This window comes from Sander lucioperca, chromosome 20, assembly GCF_008315115.2.
Source record: "Sander lucioperca isolate FBNREF2018 chromosome 20, SLUC_FBN_1.2, whole genome shotgun sequence".
Lineage (NCBI taxonomy): Eukaryota > Metazoa > Chordata > Actinopteri > Perciformes > Percidae > Sander > Sander lucioperca.
Window position 1 is genome coordinate 27,237,301 of NC_050192.1, and position 8,503 is coordinate 27,245,803.

The following is an 8,503-nucleotide window of genomic DNA, read 5'->3' on the forward strand; positions in this document are numbered from 1 at the left end:
AGGCTTTTTTTTTCTTTTTAAAGATTATTTTTTGGGCATTTTAGGTCTTTTTAATATAGGACAGCTGAAGATGTGAACGGGGAGAGAGAGGGCGAATAACATGCAGCAAAGGGCCGCAGGTCAGAGTTGAACCTGTGGCCCCTGCGACAAGGACTTAGCCTTTGTACATGGGGTGCATGCTTTACCAGTGAGCTATCCAGGCGCCCCGAACTCAGACTTTTTGCTCTGTTGGTGCAGAAGTGGTCGGCATGTAATCCTAATACATGACCTTTGACCTTAAAGGCCCTTAAAGTCTATGTGTTTTGGTTATTACAGATGAGAACAATGATTCTTTATTTGTGTACCTATAACAATACATCTTATATATCTCATTTCCAGTAAGGGGTAACTTCACTGATTACAAAAAGAAGTCAGTTTCCATAGAAGTCCATGAGAAAATTACTTTAGTTTAAATAAGCATGATGTTCATTTTTAAATTATGGTCCCATTTATTTTAAAATAGAGGATAAAGCAGGGGATGCTTTAGGGCATGGCTACACGCCGACCTGTGAACTTGTTTTTGGGGTGTTGTCCATGTTTTCATTAGGTTGGAGACCTAATTTACCTGTTGGGCCACAGACTAAAGAAAATGACACCACAGCACAGCAGAAATGTCAGATGGGTTGGGCCACCGTGTTTAACTATATAGCTTTAAACGTTACAGTTACAGCTGGAAATGACCACAGAAATAAACAAGTTTGCTGATTTCACATATCTCCGCTTTTCAAATCAACTGCCATTTGTCTACCGGAAAGTGATTTTTGTGTTAGCGTAGTGTCGCAGTGATTCAGTTCATATGATATCATTGAGAAAGGAGGAGGAATATTATCCCAGGTAAGAGAAATTAGAAGGTGGAATGTGTGAGCAGATTGTGAGCAGATGGTGGATTACTGTGACAAGAATTGGCACTGCTAAATACTACAAATGAGAAACAACGCACACACACACACACACACACACACACACAAAAGTTATTATTTAGTACTTGATACATCTAGCTATTGATCAGCTGGGCTGTGAGTCATCAATTAAGGTAAGTGTGACACAATGCTTGTCAATGTGCAACAACATCAGCCTGTGCTTCCCACAGAGATCACACACAGTGTTGTGTCTACTCTTGAGCGGAAAATTGTCGAGGTGGAATATTCACCCCCACACGCTCTGAAGCCAAATGCTTTGCCTGAGCGCTCAAGAGTCACAACTAAGGTCCCATTTGCATTCGATGGTCTCATTAAACAGCCCATTAGGGAGGCTCGCTGTGTGGATGGGAGGCTCTGTGTGGCAATTTGCAGTTTGATGGCCACGGGATGCGTTCCTGCACTGTTCTGCCAGTTGCCCTTGTGAAGTACGTGGCATTTCTCCACCTAATGGAGGCTGCGCAGTTAGTTTTTGGAAACATTGTTTAGTCTGAGGTGTTATTATTAGACTGCAGTTTTGACACAAAAGCAAATCCTTGCTTTTATAATGATGCCATCCAAAATGCATATATTCTGTGCCTATGATCTATAGCACTTCCTACTGACTTCCTCCAGGCTCTGGATTTTTATTCTTATACAATGTGGATGCTTGCTTACCAATCTCATAGAGAAAGTCTTTTAGGGGCCATCAAACAACAATTTATTGGACTTTCCACTACCATCATCAAAAACCCCAAAAGTGGGAGTTCTGCACACTTGGAGAAGCGATACCAGGAGCATTGCATTTCATTGTGCAGTCCTGTATTGTATAATGACAATGAAACCTTGAACCTTGTTGTAGAGGCTTGTCGTGGCCCAATGCTGAATTCAGACCACACAATATCAGCCTGGTAATGGTACGCCCCGACAAATGTAGCAACAGAAACAAAAATGAGCGTCCGGCTCAGCAACAGCTGGTTTTAACCCTGTAGTGTGTCAAAATGGAAGACAACCAATCTGGCATTGGAAATGTCTCATAGTATCCCTACAAAAAAATACTTGCGTGTCAGATCTCTTCTACACAACTGTAACATGACGAAGTGAAAGAATAATGCGGCTTTCTTTAATTTAGTTATCCTGTAACTGTTTGACTGTCACCCTTGTCAGGAGCATAATACCAAATTAATCACACCAGTTCCTTCCCTGTGACTTGGACCCCAAATCTTGCAAAGGCATGGCAAGGATGTGATGTGATATGATTCCATGATCAGCTAATCTCTATAAACAGATATCTGCATATGAATGCAGAATCTGAAGCCAACGAGGCAGGATGTTGGAATGGGAAGCATTTTGGTTTCCATTTGTAGTTTGTTTGTAGTATTGACCAATCACATTTGAGTTGGCTTTGGTTGTATGCAGTTCAACAGTCCCTGTGGAGAACAGAAGATACGGAACGCACTGGCCAAAATGCAATCTCGCTATCGTCAGACAACTACTTAGCTATGTATTAGCTTTAAAGAAATATCTTCATTCATATACTGTTTATAGACATTGTTTCTCAACTCCAACTCCGTTCTCGCTTCTCAAGTTGCTAATCGGCCTGCAAACAATGGCTCACGGAAGAGGAAGTCATGGCTGGAAATCTGCTGGCTACACCAAAACCCCTGACATATTGGCCGTTGCTCCCAGAGGTGTCGGACCGATAGCCGATGGGTTCTGAGATTGATGATCACCTCATCTGTTACAGTGATATTGAATCTTTTTAGCATGAAACGCTAAGCCCCTGTCTTGAAAGGTGGCTGTATAAGGATTTTTATTACAATGGGATCCAATCGTGCACGGCCAACACACGGCTGCAGAAAAATGTATCAAACCATCCACAGAAACTTCTCAAATTATACCTCCAACATAATGCACCTGTCTTCTGTCTATCCATATGAGTAAGGTCTCAACAGTCATTGTTTCACAAACATTTGGCAAATTGTACTGCTTCCATTTCACATTTTGTCTGCGCCTATGTGCTTTTGTCTGTGCTTTTGTGTTTATGTGCTCTCATATGTTTTCATATGCAGATGAAAATGTGCCTGTATGGTGAAATTGGGAACATTTACATGTGGGCTCAAGTGCACATGTTAATTAATTTGCATTGTCACTTCTTAAATTAATAAACAGAAAACGCATCAAGCAATCCAAGCTTCAGTAAGTGCATGACAGAGAACTTGTATCAAGTATCTACTCTGCCATGCTCCGTTTGTTTGTGCAGCGACAGATTTACTGACTGATTGTGCATTTTGTTACCGAGTGTCCAATGTTTGCATGTTTTTGTAAATCTCTACGAAAGTTTTTTTTCAATAACAAGCTCAGGCATTTAGTCCATAAAACATTAATGTTTGTGCTGAGTTTGACACAAAAGGGTCTTGTTGTGCTTGTGAAACAGCTTTCAGTTTAGTTGTATGCGTGACCTGTGCTGTAGCGGCACAGAGCTACATGAAGTGCTCGTATGAAATTAATGAACTTCATGCAGAGAACACATTATACATTACTTTGAAGTTTGTGCTGCACACCAAAGGGATGGGGGAGGTGTGAGTGGGAACATGTCCTCAAACATTAGGAGCACCTTAGGTGTAGGCTGCTATGTCAGATGCCCTCCATTCAGTAGGGAGATCTCATCCTATAACAAAATATCACTGTTTTCTTCTGGGTCACCGCTTTCCACTGGATTCAGGAGCTGCGGATTCAACCACAGGGGCAAAGTTCACAGCGGAGTCAAGAGTGCACATCACAGGCCGACTTCAAAACTAAATACTCTCTTTCTGTCAACAATTAAATGAACAAAGCTCTCAACACATTATTCTTTATTTGTTGCTTAATTGGCTGCAGAAGCTCGCAGGTGTGTCTCCCCTCAGTTGCTGAGTGTCCTTAGTCTGTTAATAATGCAGAGGGTGTTGGTGATGGTGAAACTTTAATTTTCAACTTGAATGCAGTTGCAGTAACTGTGGTGTGTATTTCCCCTCCCGACACAGACAGGTCACTCACTGTGTGCAAACAAAGCGGAACTATTTATACACCTAAAACTTGATAGCTCTTGTGAATCACCATTAACAATGTGATAGTGGATCCTAGAATGAGAAGCCCAGACTGAAATATATGCTTAGGGAGGACTGTGACATTTCAGATAACATTTAGAGGCCCGCTTAATTAATATGAGCAAGGGCAAACCCAGTCCCCGTTGCAAATTCAAATTTATTTCCCAATTACTTCAAAACAATTGCTCTCTTAATAAGACTGACTTGCTCTTCTGTCCGCTAACTCACTGCTATGCTTCACAGCATGGCTCCTGGCACTATACAAGCCCACACAGTCGCATTAAAGCTAAAATGCTGCTTGGTTACTATGGACTCTGGGTTGATAGTTGTCAGTCTGTCGATCCATCAACAGCTGCTTAGTTCTGTCTTGTAGAATCTCTACTGGTATTGCACTGAAGAGTCTGCTCGTGACATGCATTACATTGCACAGCATGATGCCCAACATATTGTTTATTTGTTACATGTTTTGTTATGCTAGCAGCGTGGCTTTAGGAATTGCAATGTCAGTTGGCCGGTTGGTTAATCCCATGGTTAATCCACAACTTCAAATATCTCCAAAAATGTCAGCAGGATTCCCATGGAATTTGGTTCAAACTCGAATGGTTCCACTAACAATGGATCCGTATGTCTTTTCATCTAGCGCCACCACAGGTCAGAATTTCAATGTCAGATCCTTTTAGACAAACCACCTGCAGTGACCCCTTAACCAGCCTCAAGCATGCTAAAACTACTAACTATGGTGCTGAACAGTAGTCAAATGAATTAGCTTGCTGACATTAGCATTTAGCTCAAAGCCCAGCTGTGATTTGAAACCATTCTAGTCAGAATAGTAAAGCCTACAGGTGTGTGGACATGTATGGTTGTGCACGGGAGCGTATACATGTTCTCAGGGTCCTATGTTCTTCAGCTCAATATCCTCTTAATGTGACTCATTTAGGACACCATTCAGACAGTTTATGTTCTCAGCAAAGGTTTTTTTCACTAGTTCAAATGTCCAGTGTTTGTTTCCCTGGGTCAAATTTGTTAAAATCGCCCACCTACAGCTTATAGCCTACTGATACATCAATATCTCCACAGTGGCTCAACAGATTTTTACCATTCAAACTGCATTTGAAACGTCCATATCCCTTCATTCTTTCGCAATTTCAACCGCAAAGCTAGCCCTTACCAAACTCTTGCAATGTTAGTTTATATCAGATACATAGGACCCTGAGAGCATAGGGATGACCCCAGGATGGGACAATGGATTTTATATTTTTGCCTATGTTTTTGACTGGGGTTGTTTACACGAAAGCCAGACGTCACTAAAATGCCACCCTCTTAAAGAAAAAGAGGCAGTGACAGACAGTTTGTGCTTGTTTATTAACTATGCAATAAGAGCAACTCTGTCATAACATAGTAGAATCCAAAGCGGCATTTTAGATGGCACAAAGTTGACACAGAGAATGTAGTAGATTGATGCTTTCTAGCTTGGATCCAAAATTGGAACTTAAATAAACTACCTTGATATGGACCACCACAGGACTCCAAAACTCCCCACTGCACCTTGTCACTGGTCTTAAAAGACGAACCTCCTGCAAATGACAGCTGATTTCCCAATCTTGTATATATAATTCAATTTTATATATAGTGTCAAATCACAACAGGAGTTATCTCAGGACACTTTACAGATAGAGTATAGTCTAGACCACACTCTATCATTTACAAAGACCCAACAATTCCCCCCCAAGAGCAAGCATTTGGTGCGACAGTGGTGAGGAAAAACTTTTAACAGGCAGAAACCTCAGACAGACCCAGGCTCTTGGTGGGCGGCCATCTGCCGCTGCCGGTTGGGACACAGAGACACTGATACAGATATACAGAAATATGATTTGTAATAATTATAGAAGTTGGTATGATGACTGTTCATCATACCAACAAGCAATTATAGTAACAATACAGATAATAGAACTATGACTAGAAATAATAGTAGTAGCAGTGCAGGGCATCGAGCAGGAACACAGCAGCAGCTGCTACCACGATTTAGGTGCCATCCCAATCCAAGGAAATCTGCAAGGCGAGAAAACCTAAGGAGCCACGTTAGTAACAAGTATTACTGGGACACACAGATGGAAAGAGAGAGGTGCTCAGTGTGTCAAAGGGAGTCCCCCGGCAGTCTAAAACTATAGCAGCATAACTCAGAGCAGGTCCCATGCAAACCTGGGCCAGCTTACAAACGGTTGGTAGATGAATCTGACGACTATGAAGAGAAGCAGAGTTAATGAGGGGGTGGACTTGCGTTTATCATTCTATCATTTTAGAATTTGGAAATCCACTCTCTATATAATTTTAGAATTTGGAAATCCACTCTACTATATCTGTCTGATAGATGTCATGGGAAATCAATCAGTAGGTTTTTACAATATCTTGCTAAAATAAAACCTCTGAAACAAAAGTAAAAATTCAACACATAAATAAAGTTATATAGTTAAATATGGTATAGTAGTAGTACTATATAGTGATAGCACTATAGTATAGTAGTTAAATAGAGTTATTCTCTATCACTGTGGTCTGTCCAACCAAGCTTTCCCAGTGCAACCACAGTCTTCCAATGGCCATGAAATACCTGCGTCAGTCCTGTGTTAACTACCCTGCAGACTGACATCTTTTCAGCCTGAGTAGAAGGGTTCTCATTCACGGCAGCGGTGGAGAAGTTGGTGGCATGCGTTATGACTCCAGACCCAAACTTATGTTGGCATTTTGAGGCTGGCGTGTATTGCCTTTTAGCATGCACCTGGTTCTCATTCCCATGCAGCAGGGCTCTGAGCAGTGTCTGTTGATGTTACTTCTACTATCTTCTAAAACTGCTCTGTCTTGGATTGGTGCACCTAAGTGTAATTTAAATACTGTTGCTCACAGGATCCAGTTGAAGCTCATCAGATATCCTGCTGACAGCCCAGGCTGCCTCCATAACTGCAAACTCATCGGTGAGCATTTTGTTGAGAGAAGGAGCTTCCTTGTTATTTGAAGTCTAAAATTCCCAAATGAACAGTTAAAGTCACTGGGGCCATTGTGAACACTAACTGAATTTATATACAATGCTGTTTTTACTGATACAGTTGGAGATTTTATGTCTCTTCAAAAGAGGAAAACTAATTTAGAAAGAAAGCTAAAAGATGGATATGTTTCTGTCTTCTCCTGCCGCTTCAAGGTGCTCTTAGCCTCCTAGCTGGCCCAGTGAAGCTGCTCACCAACCACCAGTATCACGCTGGTCATACCTGCAGCTCTCAGGGCTAGAGAATCATCCCTGAACACTGCAGTTTTCTGGCCCACTGTCTATTCCTGTGCTATGACTCAGGGATATATTCACTTATGAGTTTTCTGACATGGAAAGCACACGTGGGAAGGCTTCCTCTTGTGTAAAAGCGTTTGATGACAGATCTGACCTTTGGACTGGTTCCAGATAACGCTCAGAGAGAGTTGACGCTGAGCAGCGCGCCTGGTGTTAGTAACACTCAGACTGGTGCTGCCTGATGGATGAATCACACGTTGGCTTTGTTCAGGGTCAAGAGCAAGAGCTTTAGTATGAGTCTATCTGTTTTGACATGCCTCATCACTGAGAATTGTATCTGTAATGTAAGTTAGACGTTTTCTACATTTATTAACAATCCAGGATACATGTACTCTCCTGGAAATCTATGGAATTGTCTCTCATTTAGTGGGATGCTGAACACAAGTGACCACTCTTTATTAGAAGGACCTTGGTATTGGCACTCATTTTTAGAGCAGTTTATTCACAATCTAGAGCATTTTCTCCCTCCGATTTGTTTGTTTGCAATGTTTTTGACAGGTGAGAAAAATGCAATTTGAACCAAATGAAAGCTGTGACATACCTTAAAGTATGAGCCATTTTCATAGAGGATATAATCTTCAACAACTACAAGAAATACTCAGAAATAGACATGTTTATGGGTGCATGCTGGGAAAGCTTGAACAAAATGAGGTGAGTCCGGATTGATGCTCTTATTTCTTTTCTTTGTGTTTCTTAGCTGGCATTAACACAAGGAAAGAAGGCGCATTATTATAAAAATGCAGAGGTCTGCATGCTTGGATAAAATTATAGGACTCCCCCCTGTCATTGATTCACCAAAGATCAGTCCAATAATCAGGCTGCTTCTGATCCTTGTGATTAAAAAGAAACAAAAGTCTTAGTTATGGTTTAATTTAAATAAACACAACAAATCAAAGATGAGAGTGAGCTGTAAGTGTAATCATGCCCAAGTTAATCCTCAGGGAGGCCATCAGGTGGCTCAGTATTAAGGCAGGTGCCAATTCAATCATTGTAGTATCTCATCAGTCTGAGAGGTGTAGCAGCTTCTCTCATACTGGCAGGACAAACACGTATCCTGGGTAACACTTCAATGGCTTCTTTGGCAGGTCCACCACTGCTCCTAATCATAGGCCTGAATACCTGAAATGAAATCACAAAATAATGCGCTAGAG